Source organism: Marmota marmota, unplaced genomic scaffold (genome assembly GCF_001458135.2).
Source record: "Marmota marmota marmota unplaced genomic scaffold, marMar, whole genome shotgun sequence".
Taxonomy (NCBI): domain Eukaryota; kingdom Metazoa; phylum Chordata; class Mammalia; order Rodentia; family Sciuridae; genus Marmota; species Marmota marmota.
In genome coordinates, this window is record NW_026000168.1 from 8,093,507 (window position 1) to 8,109,565 (window position 16,059).

A 16,059-nucleotide genomic window follows, 5' to 3' on the forward strand; every position below is an offset into this window, starting at 1 on the left:
GCAGCTTAGGAAGAGCCTATCTCGAAACAAGAAAAAGTAAAAAGAGCTGGGGATGTCGGTCAGTGGTTAAGCACCCCTGGATTCATCCCTGGTACCAATCTATCAATCAATGAAAATAAACCATTGAGGACAATCTGGATGATAAGTTGACATTGAATTCTCTGTAGCCTTATCCAAATCATTACATTTTATATATTATGATTTTAGATCCGTCCTGCCCCGATAATTTTAAAGGTCAATACATTTGCTTTATTCTATACAAGACTGTAAATTTGCAAACTGTTTTAAAATTGCAAAGACCCAGGATGATCCATCCCTTGGCACTGGGTGGACACAGGCTTTCGAGTAACACCTGGTGATGGAGCTGTACTGTGTGCATCACATGGATTTCAGATTCCTAGGTGGAGGGTGATTTCCCTATTGTGGGCATCTGCTTGTGCGTCCCCACATCATCCAGGTGAAGGAGAACACGAGGGTTGGAATTTACCCAGGGGTCTCCCTGAAAGCATCTTTGAAGGTTTCCACTCGGAGAGCAAGTTGACCTCTGCCTGCACCTCGGCTGTGAATGCATTCTGAAATTAAGGCTCGTCCTCTGCATCTCTGTTATATGCATTGAAGGGGAAAAATAGGTGAGCCTATTTTTTTTCAAGGCATTTAGGAAGAAAAGAGGGTACCTTTCTCATTTCCATTCCTGCGATGAGAGGCTTTGCCTATTCTAATGAACTCTCACTTTTTTCTGGGTGACGCACTCTGGTAATCTTAGGGAACAAACTCTTTAGATCTGCCCCTGCTTATTTTCCCTAGGAAGTAACTCTCTCTTTTCTCCTTCCCTCTGCCACAGATAGATAGCATGGTAGGCGCTTTCCCTTTAAGTTAGACGTGATCCCCTCCCATAAAAGCCTGAACAAGGCTTTTTTGTAGTTGGTGCAGGAGTTGCCAAGTCTAAAAGAAAGAGCCCCCCGCCATCCACCTCGCACCCTTGCTCCCAGGAGCCAAGCAAAGCGCCCAACCAGCAGAGCCGTGGAGCCCGAGGAGTACCACATTAGCGGAAAAAGCCGATGATAAATAATAATGACCCTAGTGCATGATGAGAAATGCAGTCATCTTTCTCGGAGCCAGACAGAATGATGGAGGGCTACAAAAGAAATGCACAAAGTCCGTAAAGGAAGCAGATGTGCAGAGATGAGGTTTCTCTCTCTCTTGTCATTTCAACAACGAGGAACTTAGTAGGTGCTCAGTAAATACTTTTCGGATGTGTCAATAAAAGCAGCCCAAGGACTGATCTCCTGATGAAAATCCATGAATCCCTTGAAACTGCATTTGAAGAGGAAGATGGGAATCCTGGTAGGGAACATGGGAAATGCTATCCCAGAGACAGAAAATACCGGTTTGGAATTGCATGGAGCTCAGTTTTCCTGCAGGAGGTGTTTGTTGGGATGATCAGAAGCAGGAGGGATCACTACAGAGGCTGGCAGGACGTTAGTTCGCTGTTGCTGTTCTATTTAGTTTTGGGGACGTCATCTTCCAGCGAGCGAGGGCCTTATAGGGCCCCTCCATTGATTTGATTGATGTTCATGTGTCATGCCGCAGATCACGTAATTATGCCTGTGGATGGACTTGATATAAGAGTCCATTCTTGGCTTTTGAACTAGCTCGTTGTGCTAAATACATGGCGATTTTTATAAAGGAATACCGCAAAGTCTAAAGCCCATCCCAAGGCAAAGAGTTCAAAGTAGCTGCTGAACCTGTCTCTAAGAGCAACCCTGTTTGTAGGTGGTGTGTTTTTTTACATCTCCGCTGACCGGGATTAGGAATTGGAGCTATCAACACCTCCCCATGCTCCTCCTGGGTTGGGGTTTCTTAAACATGGTCCTGTGGACATAGCGGACCAGGTGACTCTCTGTACTCAGGGACCATCCCACGCATTGTAGAATGTTGGTAGCCAACAGCTCCCCATTCCCAGTTGTGCTATAATGGGAACAGAAGAACAGAATCTTCGGAGGAAGAGTGTTTTTATTCCCTTCTTGAATAAGAAAATTGACTCACTTTGCCCTTTAACCATCATAATCAGTCAGTTCTACATCAAAAAGCAAATGGAGGGCCAGGCACAGTGGAACACGCCTGTAATCCCTGTAACTGGGGAGGCTGAGACAGGAGGATGGCAAGTTCAAAGCCAGCTTCCACAAAAGCGAGGCATTAAGCAGATCAGTGAGGCCCTGTCTCTAAATGAAATACAAAATAGGGCTGAGGATGTGGCTCAGTGGTCGAGGGTCCCTGAGTTCAAACCCTGATCCTCCCCTTCCCCAAAAAAATCAAGTGGGAAATTCCACTCCTAAACTAATTTCCCCTCTTTCTCTACCCACACACACTCACTCACCTAAAATCAGTCGACCTGTTTAACCAATAGTGACTCCAAACTTCTGAGTGGTTGGTGGTAGACAAATATGGAGACACTCTGAGGTGTTTTGCGAGCTCGTGGGTCAACCTGATGTCATTTTGACTTGCTCTTCAATGAAGGCGGTTTTCAGTTTGTGACCTAGGTCTCTGAGGGTCATTGCTATAGGAATCTGATTATCTCTTAGAAGTCAGTATGGTCCCATATTTCGCTTCTTGATTATTTTATTATCGGCTCCCTTGCTTTGGGTTAGAAAAGAAAGTCGAGTCATGGCTGCAGAGATTGTCATTCCAGTGGGTGCCCTGAGTAGCGATCTCTGAACCACTGCCTTCTTTTGAAATTTTGTTCCCAGCTGGAGAGATGTCACAGTTGTCTCAGCTTTTTGACTCTGACTCTCAGTGAGCGACGTGAGGAATAGGAAAATGTAACCAGTTTCTAGAAGGAGCAATTGTATGCACATCTGGCAACATCCTGCTGTAGATTCCGAAGCACTGAAAAATATCGATCAAGCCTCAACCTGTTGGGAAATTGTTGCCATAACTATCGTTTTTTTTTTGCCCCTAGATTTGCTGAGGCTCAGAGCTTTCTTTAACTTGCTGATTCTTTGTATTATGGTCAGAAAGAGACCTCCGGAGCCCCGTTCCCCAGGTACTTATTAGCCATGACAAGCAGTGTTGAAACTGCAGACTCCTCACCGTCCCAAAGAGAAACAGTGTCTTGCAATTTCAGTGCAATGTCTGAAAACCATCTCTGTGTGCAGTTAGGCTTCTGATACATCATCTGGAGCCACACAACAAGTATTTGTTTTCGCAGAGATGATTTCTTTTGTTTCTAGTTACTAATCATGTGGATCTTTACCCTACCTCTCCTTGGTATTTTTATTTTGACATTAATGTTGCTTATCACCTTTAAAAAAATCACTTCCCAGATTTAGGTTTTTATTATAAATGACTCTGTAAGAAAATCACTTCCCAGGTTTAGGTTTTTTATTATAAACGACTTTGTAAAAAAAAAAAATCACTTCCCAGGTTTAGGTTTTTATTATCAATGACTTTGTATGTTAAATGGTACATCTGGGCGGGGGGCGGAGGGGTATAAAGAATGAACCTAAGTTAGAAATGTCTAGTTGGTGATTGTCACCTACCATTAGGAACCGGCGTAAATCCCACCATGTCAAAGTGAACCTCTCACATACCATAATCAGAGATGAATCAAAGTAATTACCAGGCAAACAGGGATTGAATAGAACTTAAAACCAATTAAACCATTTATTTTCCACTGTACCACTGAATCAACACTTTAGTATTTTAATTCGCTCCTCTTTTCATTTGCTTCGGCAGTGTTTGCTAATAGGACAGAGAGGCAGGATTGCTATTTAATTAACCTATTTTTGCGAGCACCTCACACGGGCTGCACAAAGTCAGTGTGCTAAAGTCCCAATGATAACGAGCCAGGTAAAGATGACAAACGTGACATTTGTGCCCGTCGTCTCCTAACTTAACGCCAAATTGCAACAGGACCCCGGTGAGAATAAGGAATGTGTCATCTGCCAAAACAGAATTGAGAATACTCCCAAAGACACGTGGAGCCGACACAGAACAATTCCAAAGTCAATAAAGTTGTAGAAGAATTTAATGGGACGGTTTCCTCGTTCCCCGTATTGTGTATTGTCACTATTCGCTGTCATATCTGGCTTAGAAGACTTGAGTTGAGAAGGTCACCAAAGGGTTTGGCTGTATCTATCTTGTCCTAAATCATGGTATCTTTCAGGAGAACTGCTTCTCTGCTTGTTGAAGAATCCATGGCAAAAGGGTTGATCCAGTTTCCTTTTACTTCCTCAAGATTAGCATCAGAATCCTGAGACACTTTGGGTGACCTTGACATTGATGATATATATACATACATAAATACGTTCACCAAAAAAAAAAAAAAAAAATGAGCCTGTGGCAGGAAGCCCTGCCTTTCTCTATCTTTGGATAGAAAGACTGTAAGAAAGAAAGAAGGCACAATCCAAGTTAAATATAAAAGGATTCTGCCCAGTCAAGCTTGGTGACACATGCCTATAACCCCAGACACACCAAAGCCGAGGCAGGAGGATCTCAAGTTCAAAGCCAGCCTCAGCAACGTAGCAAAGCCCTAAGCAATTTAGCGAGACCCTGTCTCTAAGTTAAAAGGGGCTGGGGATGTGGCTCAGCGGTGAAGCACCCCTGGGTTTTAAAAAATAAATAAATACCAACTCTCTCATAATATCTCGGTGTTCTACTCCTTGGTACCCTGAAGCAGAACTTCACTCTTCATCCATCCATCCATCCAGGTAGACATGGCAGACATGCGTCTCTTAGGTAGACACAGCTTGTGTACAATTTCTGCCCATATGTTTTCTTCCCCACTTTTACTCGCAGAAAATAAATGTACAAAATACATAATGTATTCAGGCTTTCTAATGACAGTGCCTCAATTTTTCCAAAATGCCACTTCATATCCACTGGATCATGGGACCCCCAAAGGTACCAGAGACTCCCCACTCTTACATTTGGGCCGATCAAAAATGCATACCCCGTTCTTGGTACTCGGATGCTGGTAAGAGGTATACAAACCCTAGCAATGGAGGTCTAGCTTCAAAGCTCCTCCAACCGTGATAGAGTGTCATGTCCCCAGAGTCCTCGGGGTCCTGGACCAAGACCCTTTATTGTACAAAATTATAAATCCAAAACTCAGAAAGGTGAAGTGTCCTATGACCGACCACATGTTTTTGCAGCAAGGTGAGGATTAGAACTCAGATTCCTGACTCCTTAAATGTGTTTACTCTTTGTCCCTTTGACTCTTTAACATCCAGCTATTGGGCATGGGGGCGACCCTCAAAGCATCACCTGAGTGCCTCTTTCCACTTTTTAATGATTGACAAGTGAGCGGATTCTCCCCTCTTTTTTTTTTTTTTTTTTTGGAAACAGAATGTTTTGCATCTCTAACCCAGACTTGCTCAATGAAGGTCAAATTTACATAAACAAATGTCTTCAGGGGCCCAAAGGTAGTGTGCCTGGGCAAAGTCAAGAGTGAGTACCATTTTGCTAAAGTGCAGCGCACACGCCCCCCCAGTTTAAAAATATTCCCTTGCAAATTACAAAGTCTGTCTCTTGCCCAACCATGCCTGGCGACAGGCTGCCAGTTTTGAATCTCCCGAGTGCAGTACCACACAGACGCAGTAAAGAAGGATGTGTATTTTTTTTAATGTTATACCACCCAAATACTCATCACAAGCTACTTTTAGGATACAGGGGACCCAAGCACTAGGCTAGACCCTCTGCTTTGTCTTGGATTTCTGCTAATCAGTATAGAAGCACACCTTTAAGGATATAAAATGCCCCTATAGAGACCGGCTTTAGTGCATCATCCAGCCTCCCCAGAGACTGAACTTGAAAACGAAATCCGTGTCCACGTTGCATCCAATCCACAGGGGAGATGACGGGGGCTGCAGCCTGCATCTGCCCTGGGAAAGGGCTGAGAAACCCGAACAGGGAGAGCAGATCGTAGGGGAGACCTCCCCATAGGCACCCAACCACCAGTCTGATCATCTTCTGTAGTTGAGGAATTACATAAAATTGCCCATTGGGAAGTGGAGCCCTCCTCTGCAAAACCCTCCCCTGAAATCTATCAAAAACCGCTAGGCGAGTCTCGGTGCAGTTTTGAAAGGTTGAATACATTCGATCGCAGAACCAACTTCCTAATCAGGCTGGATGTGAGGAGAGCCAGTCAGAGATGGATGCGGGGCTCCCAGGGTACATCTTTGATTCATGGGCTAATTACGTCGATCCTTTGGGGAACACAGCCACGAAGCTGGGTCCTCCTTGATTAATGCTGGCCGAGCGCCATGCACAGCGGAGAGAGAAGCAAGCCGTTCGGCATCTCCAGTCCCAGCTGAGAATATGGTCCCATTATCTCTCCAGCTGCCTCAGCCATCCATAAGGGCCTGTTCTGCGTGGATGATGCGCGTGTGGTAGGAGCAGAAAACTGGTCAGTTTGATTTGCTCTCACATGCACGGCGAAACTGGGACCTTGTACTTTACCGTCTGTAAGTACCAGGGTGGATTTTCCACCACCACCCCCCCACACACACCTCCCTCTTTTTCTCCCTATAGCTCCCTGTGAATGTGACTTCGCAAACAGCCTTTGATTTTCTGTTCCATTGCACTTTGTGGAACCAAGCTGGTGAGACAGAGGGTAATCTGTTTAGAGCTTGCTGTTTCTGTCAGATCTCTTATATAATTGATTCATACAAGCAAACAAGGGACCTTTCGGAAGGCTCTTGCAGAAGTCGAGAAATTGTCTGGCTCGGTTTTTAATTCAGATGCATGGTTGAATGATCTGGAGGTGTCCAGGATGCTTAGAGCAGATATTTATCTTTTATTTCTTTTTTTTTTCCTGAACCTCTGGCCATTCCAAGAAAAATGTCAGTTGGATGTGTGTATGTAAGGAGGTGGTTTTGCATGCACATCTGTATAACAGAAGCATGCGTCAGAATTTCCAGCATTTGGTTTATTTTGCTGCTCTCTGGTGCCACTAAGAAATGCACGAAAAGGAAAAGTTTCTCTTGTTTTTCACTCAGAAGCTGTTTGGAAACTTTGCAGCCGGGGGAACAGGGACTATTAGGAATATTTGTTCATATAAACCGCCCATCTCCTTTTGTATTCTATCGGACAGCATCTAAACACAAGGAGCTGTCAGCACGGTGCTGCTTTTGAAAGTACCCTCTTGAAGAGGTAACATCATTAAAAGAGGGCAAACATCACTTCCTATCTAGATTCATCCAACGCTTACGTATCCCCCGATGCAATCTATCAAACCCATGTGTCTCATTCATGCATCGGACCCAATCATGAAAACAGTATTAGAATGTAATATCGTCGTTAATAAGATTTGCATAGCATATCTGACCAATGATCAATGCCTTCCTGAAATGAAAAGTTGTTTGTCACCAACCTGGAAGGGATTTGTGGGATTTTTCTGTCCGGAGGAGGATTTCCCTAACCTAAATATAAATCACACTCTTCTTTCTGAGTTGAAAGTGGAACATCTGAGCTGTTGCAAAAAAATATAGAATTGGAATAAAAGTCTTAGAACTCGGGAACCCGTGGCCAGAGCTGACGTCGACCAAAGGGAACTTGAAATCATTCATACCTGAAAGGCAGTGTCAGACCCCACACGGAGCTTGACACCCTGGGGCCAGAGGATCCCACGGTTTCCAGAGTGGAAATCCAGTTTCCCTGAACAGACAGGATAGTACGTCTCCAGGCAGAGAATACACACAGGCTGCCAAGCGTCTCCAAAGAAGCTGCCCTCATTAGATCGGGTTGAGAAGAATAACGCTAGAGAGAGAGGGCTCAAAATAGATGCCCGTCGGCTTGGGCACAGGTACGCTCAGAGCTTGGAGGGAAAAAGAAATAACTCATCAGGAAGGTTTTGAACATCTGCGGAAATGAAGGAAAGCTAGAATGGGGGACATTCCTCCGGGTACACACAGTCCTGGGGCTGCCCTGGCTCAAAAGTCTGTTCCTTTGGCAAAAAAAGGTAAGTGTCTTTCAGGGTTTGATACTGAAATCAGATATAATGGCCAGTGGTTGGGGTGGTCCTATTATCTTCTCCAAAAAAGAATAGCCTCTTGCCTTCTTCCAATCCGGAGCTGACTTTGATAAGTGATCAGAAGTCTTGGCTATATTTTAAAATAATGACCGGCGAGTTTGTTGTTGTTCGTGTTGTTGTTTGGTTTTTGCTTTTGACTAGTGCGGATACATGATCTCATGTTTTAAGAGTATAACAGAAATAGAGTGAGTTAGTATCCTCCTGTGTATGTGTGTTTTACGAATATTTAACTTCTGTCATGTCATTTAGTCAATGCTGTGTTATTATTTTGAGTTCTACTTTTTTTTATGGCTAAACTACTGAATCTTTTTTTATTTGCTTTTTTTGAGGATGGGGGGAGATCTGCAGGAAATTTTACTTTCTGTAGAGGACTATATTCTTGAAATAGTTAAATTTGACCCTTATGGACCACTCACCTATTTTGAAATTTCAACTCAGGTCTTAGGATGTCACGCATTTGTGTAGCTGGTGACCATGGCGCTCAGGAAGGTATATCTGCAAGGTGTGTCCTGTGTCCTTATGACTTTAGAAATGTTTTGGGTCATTTTCTTAAAAAAAATTGGGGCCTCACCTCCCTGGTCGTGTTTAATCTGTAGGAAAGGGGATTGAACGCTCCAGGGGTGGGTTTAGGGTCCGCTGGCCTGACAGATGGGGCAGCCAGATGGGTTTCACAGACACCCTCTAAGAGGTGCTTTTAAAACCAGGGGATTGGATTGGTCTTTAAAATTAGTTCAAAGGGCCATAAAAGAGAGAAACAGAGAAGCCCTGCAGCTTCATAAATAGCATGTCTGTGTTTGCATGTGTGCAAATCCCCCCAGCAAACTTGTACATGGTATCTGCACAGCCCCAAGAACAGCACCTGCTAAGCTCCGAGAAGATGCTTCTGTTGAACACTCCCAAAAAAGTCCTGTGACCAGGGGCACAGGAACACAGAGCAGAGTCCCTGGTATTGGGAGCTTCTGGCTCTTGACAGATGGTTTCCTGTGTCCCACAGCTCTGGGGGAGACCCAAGAAGGACTCAATAGCATCCTCAGCTGCATTCATAAGCAGGTCCTGTCTGCACAAATTGCACCCCCCAGCTTTCCTTCACAGGTGGGAGGCGAGAAACGAAGTTCTAGAAACTGCCTCCAAAGCAGGATTAAAAAGTGAAGTTAGGGTCAAGTGAAAAATAATGAATTTAATGACTTGGATGATCGCAAACATTAGCTGATATTCTCTACATACCGTCATCCTACTCAATTGGATGATTGCAAACATCAGCAATCCCTTCTGTACTTACTGTTAAAGTGCACACTGCACACCCCCGTGATGGCAAAAGCTTGAGTTAGTCTCCTTTAAGTTGCTGTGCAGCCTCCAGCAAGCTGCATCACCTCTCTGGGCCTCAGGATCCCCCTGTAAAATGAAGTGTGATTTCAGAGATGCTTTGTAAGTTAGCAAAGTGTAACTCATGACAACTCCCTAGAACCCCTCACTCCTTGGATGTATTGGGGATACACCTGGAGACTGGGAGAAGTGTGATGTTGTCACCCCCGTGAAACATTGCTAGAACATTTTCTTTCATCCTCTATCTCTTCTTCCCTTTCTCCCTCATTTCCTGTCTCTTTCTGTCTCTTCCAACTTTTCCTTCGCTTGCTCCTATTTTTTCTGTGCCCTCCTCCTCCCTCTCTTCCTATTGTTTTCAGGGGCAATTTCCCTCTGAGCTACATCTCCAGCCCTTTGGATTTTATTTTGAAATGGAGGGTCTCACTGAGTTGCTGAGTCTGGCCTCAAACTTGTGATCCTCCTGCCTCAGCCTCCCGAGTGGCTGGGATTCTAGGCATGCGCTACCCTACTCGGCTACCAGGTCCCTTTTTTAAAGTGAAATAATTATCCTACATTCTGTGTTGAAGTTGATCAGGCAAATTTCACTCTAATGTGTTCAACTAACAACAGTCAATTTAAAAATAAACAATTAAAAAAAAAAATCCAGTGAGAGTCCATTTCAGCAGAGCAGGGAATAAGTTTTATTTTAGGAAAAAAGAAAAGTGCATCAAAGAACCTTATTTTTCCCTTAAGATATTATTGTCTTATTAAACGATAAATAAAAGTCATAAGTTATTTCATGAAGAAATAAGTCTGTCTGTGGAAGCCTCGTTGAGTGAGCCATGTATTTCGAATTTAAGACAAGAAAATTATTTCATGGGCGATTTTTGCTATGATGATTTCTGGTCATCGCTGAACTATGGATTGCTGCTAGATCAATCTCTTAGTTAAAAAAGAGACGCGGTCCCAAGTTCCTAAAACCATCAGCTAAATGATTCTGGAGTTACTTGAACCAAATTGTGGATAGACTTCATTTGACCATCTTCCCTGCAGGTGTTGAAAGAAGCTAAATTAGTTCCCGAATTTATAGTTGCACAACAAACACAGTAGTTTTTTATTATTGTTATTGTTATTATTATTATTATTATTTCTTTCACTATTCGATGAAATAAATACACATTGGGAATGGCACAAAATAATGACGGGCTAATATCCAGCTTAACAGTTGACGACATATATGCTTATATATAAATACTTCTTTAGCATGGAGCATATTCTGGGATGGATGTTAAGTGGCCATTTGAAAACAGTAATAGCTTTGATGGATTCATCGTCCTCCAGATCAGAGTGGTGTTATGACAGCTTTTTAAATATAAGTTGGAATATGCATTTCCCTCTCCGTTTTTTGCCGTTTGGAAAACTCTATGTGGCTCACTACGCTGAAGTATGAATATTAATGTCATTCCTTATTGAACTTGTGGACCGTATTTGATGTAATCCATGCAGAGTATAAAATTAATTTTTCAAATCTCATAAAGCCCGGGGGGGGGGGGTAGCTACCCTGGCTTTTGGAGGCTGCTAGCCTTTTGTAAGTAGAATGAGTCTTGTGAGATAATTTCTCTTTTTGATAGACAGGCATCTCCCAGAACCCAAATGACTTTTGTACTGAAGACTGTTTCGGTGCAAAATATATATATTTATAATGGTCCCAGGGAACGTTTGATTATCTGTGGCTCTCAAATTCTCGACTATAAAGTTAGCAGGTGGCTTCAGGTACTTCAAACCAGGACATCCAATGATTTGAGATGTCTAGTTCCATATCACTTAGTTAATAGCTCCAACAATTGGTTTATCAGACTGTTTTTTATTGTGTAGTGAGAAAGGTAAAGTTGTAAATCGGACTTAGCTGGGGCTTCAGGTTTTATGCACAGCTTCTCCTTTCTTGACCTTTATTCCCAAGAAGGCATGTGCAAGACCTTGTGAATCTTCTGCATGAAGCCTCTCTGTTGTTTCCAAGAGAGGAAGGCGATGATTTAATATTGAAAGCAGCCCATCAGAAGAAACGGCGGAGGAATAGAGTGTTTCTCACAGCACGTTATGAAAAGCAGAGCTCCACATTTTGAAGATGGGATGGAATTTCGAGAAGCCGACTGGGCCAGGCATCCGATTTCAGGGTTACCAGAAAGAAACCCGAGATCACTTTGCCCTGCAAGCAAAAAAATAAATGAATCACAATAAATAAATAAACCATGTAAATAAGGATGTGGAGGAATGAATGGGTCTGTCACGGTTGAGAGAGCTGTGGTTTCATGCAGCTCTGTGAAATGGTGGTGGGGAAGTGAAAATACCCAAGGTAAGGGCGCTGGGAGTCATTCCAAAGGAGCTGGCTTAGGCACTGCCAAGCTGCGGTGCCAATGATTAAGAAATTTAGATCAATGAAGAGATGGGGCGGGGTGAGGGGGGTGCAGAGAATGCTTTTGGCACTTGACAGTGCTGGCTGAGGAGGTTTAAAAATATAATTATCTTAAATGAAGTGGGCATCATGGCTCAAGAGTGAGATTGCTTCATTTTAATGAGAATTTCTGGAGGAGCGCATGGGGGATCTCCTGTCTCGTTTGGTGGACGTTGGTAAACAAGGATGGTGGAAATTCTTAGTGATTTACACAGGTTGCTGGGAAATCGCCTCGGTTCTTTCTTCTCCAGTTCTTGGGCTTCCGATCCACCACATCACCATCTTCTTATCTGTATGACCCCAGGTCCTCCTTGCAGATGGGGTAGAAAGACTGATTCCGAGGAGGTTGCTTTTATTAAATCACAGTCACTGCTGGGGAAGGGAATCTGAAGTTCATAGTCCTGGTGAGCGTAAGGTACCACAATCCTGATGAACTGCATGCCCTTAGCTTTGTGTCTCTTCCACCAAGCATCACGTCCAGAGGAAGATGGTGCAGATGTCCCGAGTATTTGCATACAGAACCCTGCCAACTGGATATGAACCGGTGGATGAGTCCTGTCACTGATTAGATGCGGTCGTGTGCAAGAAGGTGGCCCCCGAGCTGGTTAGAATTCACTGCCGAACTCGTGCCTTGCAGACTGGCCAGGAGACTCACGCACCAGCATCACCCCGATGTCAGAGGTGAAGACAACCACATCTCCCGGAACAGAACAAATCATGTGTTCAAACACAGTCTGTGGCATCTTTAGGACCTGTGTGCAAGGAGTGTGAATCTGGTAATTCAAAGTGCGTGACTCCGACACCCGTCCAGCTGTCAGAGAGAAGACTAGCACCCCACAGATTTAGACTGACAGGCTCCTTCTCTGCAGGGCCCCCTCGTCTCCCTTTTGAACCCACAGAGGTATCGAGTTGATTGCTGTTCTTAACATCTCCTGTAGTATTACATTTCTTGTTGAAAGCGCCTTTTTGTGGCATGTAAGTACATTTAAGAGGTACGAACGCTTTAAAAAATGACTTTACTCATGAATGATCAGGAGGAAACCAGTTCTTTAGGCTAACAGGTGCGCAGGGTGACCTAAGATTGGTACAGATCCCTAGCGTTCCTCAAGGACGGTGACTCTATGTCGCATCCCTTGCCATGGGAATTTTTTTTTCCCAAAAAAATATTTTCCACAACATGCAAAAGCTTTTCAAGATGCTCATGTGAAGTGATAGACTGAAACATTTCGCTTGGAGAAACATTCTTGGTTGTGTGTATTGCAGTCTCCGATCCCAAAATAATCTGCAAATTGCAAGGAGGGACAAGTTTGAAAGTTGGCCGAAGGCCCTAAACATTCCTCAAAACTGACTGTTTTGATAAATTTGGGGCTTCATACAGTCTCCCAAATTTGAAGCAGATTCCTCCGGAGGGATATTTGATAACTTTAGTTAGTATCCAAATAGGCATTCCAATAACCATGTTAAAGAGAAAAACATAACTGCTAGATATGATTGCTCCACGCAATGCTAAGTGGGTAAACTTTTTAAAAATTGTTTTTGGATAAGCAACTTTAGAAGTGAGGCAGCGGAGCTTGCAGCTCTGACTGGCGGCGGGTGCAGAGGAGGTAAAACCTGACCTTCTTGTGGTCACTGGTTGGGCCTGGGAATTAAAGGGACATAAAACAGATGAACGGGAGAAAGCGTAGAGATTTTTTTTTTAAACTCATGCATGCCACGCCCCCCAATATGAAGATGAAATGACAGAACCTGAACTGTTTGTGTCTGAGGTTGAACCAAGGTAGGCCATTGTGGAAAAGTGACTACAATATATGTGGAGACCAGGAGAAGAGTTATTTTGACAGGTCTCTTACAGGGCTCCCCAGGTCTCCGCTCCTGTCTCCGGCGATTAAAAGGCCACTTGCTCCTGGTTTAGGGAAGGTGTCTTTCACCGGGGAGCTTTGTGAGCTTCTCCAAAGGAAAAGGAAGGTCTGGGTACCCTTGTCGCAACCTCTTCTTTTTCTAGTTCCCCCCGTCCCCCCGCTAAAAATAAATAAATGAAATCATATTTGTCAAAAGACAAAACGACAACACATTTAGTTAGAGACCTAATTGGTTTCTATTTGTGACCCATGGATTGGCCCAGTTTCATTCTGCAAAATAGAATTGAGGGTCTCTCCTAGGAAAGGACAGAGCATTGGATTTGGTGCGGTGGGAACAAAGAATCTGTCACACACACACACACACACACACACACACAAACGCACACACAGGATTGGGCAACATCAGCTTGACTTCTTTGTAAGGCGCTTGCTTGTTTAATGACCCACCATAGACTAGAGTCTCCTGATGGGGGGACCACCTGGTTTGTGTAGGGATCTGTTTTCTTAAGGCTTCAGTTTGACCCTAGACCTTTAGCGCTAGTGACTTTATTTTGTTTGGCCTGATCTCTCGGGTCCTACAACCACAGCTCAGTCCAAAAATAATGATCTCCCATAGCTTCCGTTTAACAAGCCAAAGTGGCATTTTCAGGGGATGCTTACCACTGAGCTATACCCCCGGGCCCTTCTGATTTTGAGACAGGGTTTCCTAAGTTACTAAGGATCTCACTGCTTTGCTGAGGCTGGTCTTGAACTCTAGATCCTCCTGCAAAGCGGCATATTGTCCTATGGCAAATTCCACCACCCCTAGCATATGACCCTGCCATACACAGATTAATTCCTATATGTCCAAGGACGACGCCTGACCCATTGGGTCCATAGTGATGAGGAATGATTGCATTTTTAGATCTGGTTGGAAGGGACAGGCCTGATCCTCTTCTGATCGGTCCAGAGGGTTAGCCACAATCGAAAGACCACCCTGTCTGGAAGTGGAAGCCAGGATTTCCAGAGCCCTGCACACTCTTTCCCTGGCAAGAGAATGTGTCTTTCATTTCTCTTCCGATTCTCTCTATATATCATGAAGCTCGGTCTCTGTTGAGAGCCAGAGAAGCCCAAAGTAAAGATCAGGCCAAGAACATGCACCAGGGAGGTAGACCAGTTGTCACACTTAGTGAGTCTGCAGGGTCCACTGATGACTGTATCTCAATGTCTGTAGTGGAAGTCACTGTCACGTAAGAGTGAGGGCCCTGTGTTGCCACATCTCACACATTTCAAATATTATTGCTGTTTATTTTTTTTTAAATATTTGAAAGCTAAACACATCTGTCCCAAATCCTTAGACATCCAGTTTTTGACCTCTATTGAAAACGGATTTGAGGGGTCTCTTACGGAGAACTAGAAAATGTGGGGTCGCAACATGTTGTGACTTGTCCCCTACCTGAAAGAGGAAAAGTACTTTAACAGTCTATTCTGTGTACGTTCAGGAAAAAAAAAAAAAAAAAAAAAAAAAAAAAACCTCACAGAGGCTAGTATTCCCACAGGGATATTTTAGATCCTCCTATGTCTCATTAATTGGCACTTTGCAATCGTCACATTGAAAAACTCACGTTGTACAAATGCTAGTGTGAAGCTGAGGACGCAGGATTCAATAAATACCCATATTTTTCCATGCCCAACTGGGTGGGTTTAATAAAATACCATTGTGGTCACTGGGTTTTACTAACATATTTAATATCTCTATCTTAAGGCTTTAAAGCCACCGGTTGTGAATACACCACTGTTTCCAAAAAGGAAAAGTTGGTAATTCTTTTTCTCTTCTTAAAACTTTATATCAACATGCACTGTTGGGTGAAGCAAATAGAGGAAGTCTATCCCTGATTCTATCACGTTTGAGGGACAAAGAAAACTGGGTTTGGTCCACAAGACACAACCTCAATTCCATTTAGTCATCCACTAGACGTTTTCGGAGTTGTACATGATAAAGGGACAGGGAATAGGGTAATTTGGTGTTTGAGTACAGTCATTTTTTTTTCCTGTGTACCTGTGCAGTGGATGGAATCAACAGGTGGCCTGTCCCCGGCGTGACTGGCCTATAGTCATTCATTTATTTTACCATCTTCTATTAAATACTTGATCTTTACTTTATTTGGAGGCACAAGGATTTGATATGAACAGAACAAACGTAACGTCATTTTCCTTATCAAAGTACGTACCGTCTAATCAGATATACCCCTGAGGGGGAGAGGAAGGACAGTGACCAGTGACGGGCACCTTGGTTAGATGACCACCGCACCCTGGTTTTCTCTCTTCTCCCTATTTTCTTCGGTTTCTTTTCTCCAGTTGGGAATACTTCTGTGGTATCCAAGTATCTTTCTTAGAGGCCATATAAAATGGAAGGACAAAGCCATTCCCAAGAT

The 16,059-nt window shown here is 43.7% G+C and overlaps 1 protein-coding gene across 5 annotated transcripts in view; it reads left to right on the forward strand.

Annotated features, from left to right (window-relative positions):
- The window catches only part of LOC107150034 (contactin-4), an 874,282-nt gene that overhangs the window by 379,146 nt on the left and 479,077 nt on the right, over positions 1 to 16,059 (forward strand). Inside the window, exon 1 of one of the 5 annotated variants that reach the window (XM_015494935.2) lies at positions 5,924 to 6,464. The exons of the other annotated variants lie outside the window; for them this stretch is intronic. The gene's annotated coding sequence lies outside the window, so the exon portion shown is untranslated. Of the gene's footprint in view, positions 1 to 5,923; positions 6,465 to 16,059 lie in introns of those variants that run through there. 5 annotated transcript variants of the gene reach the window in all.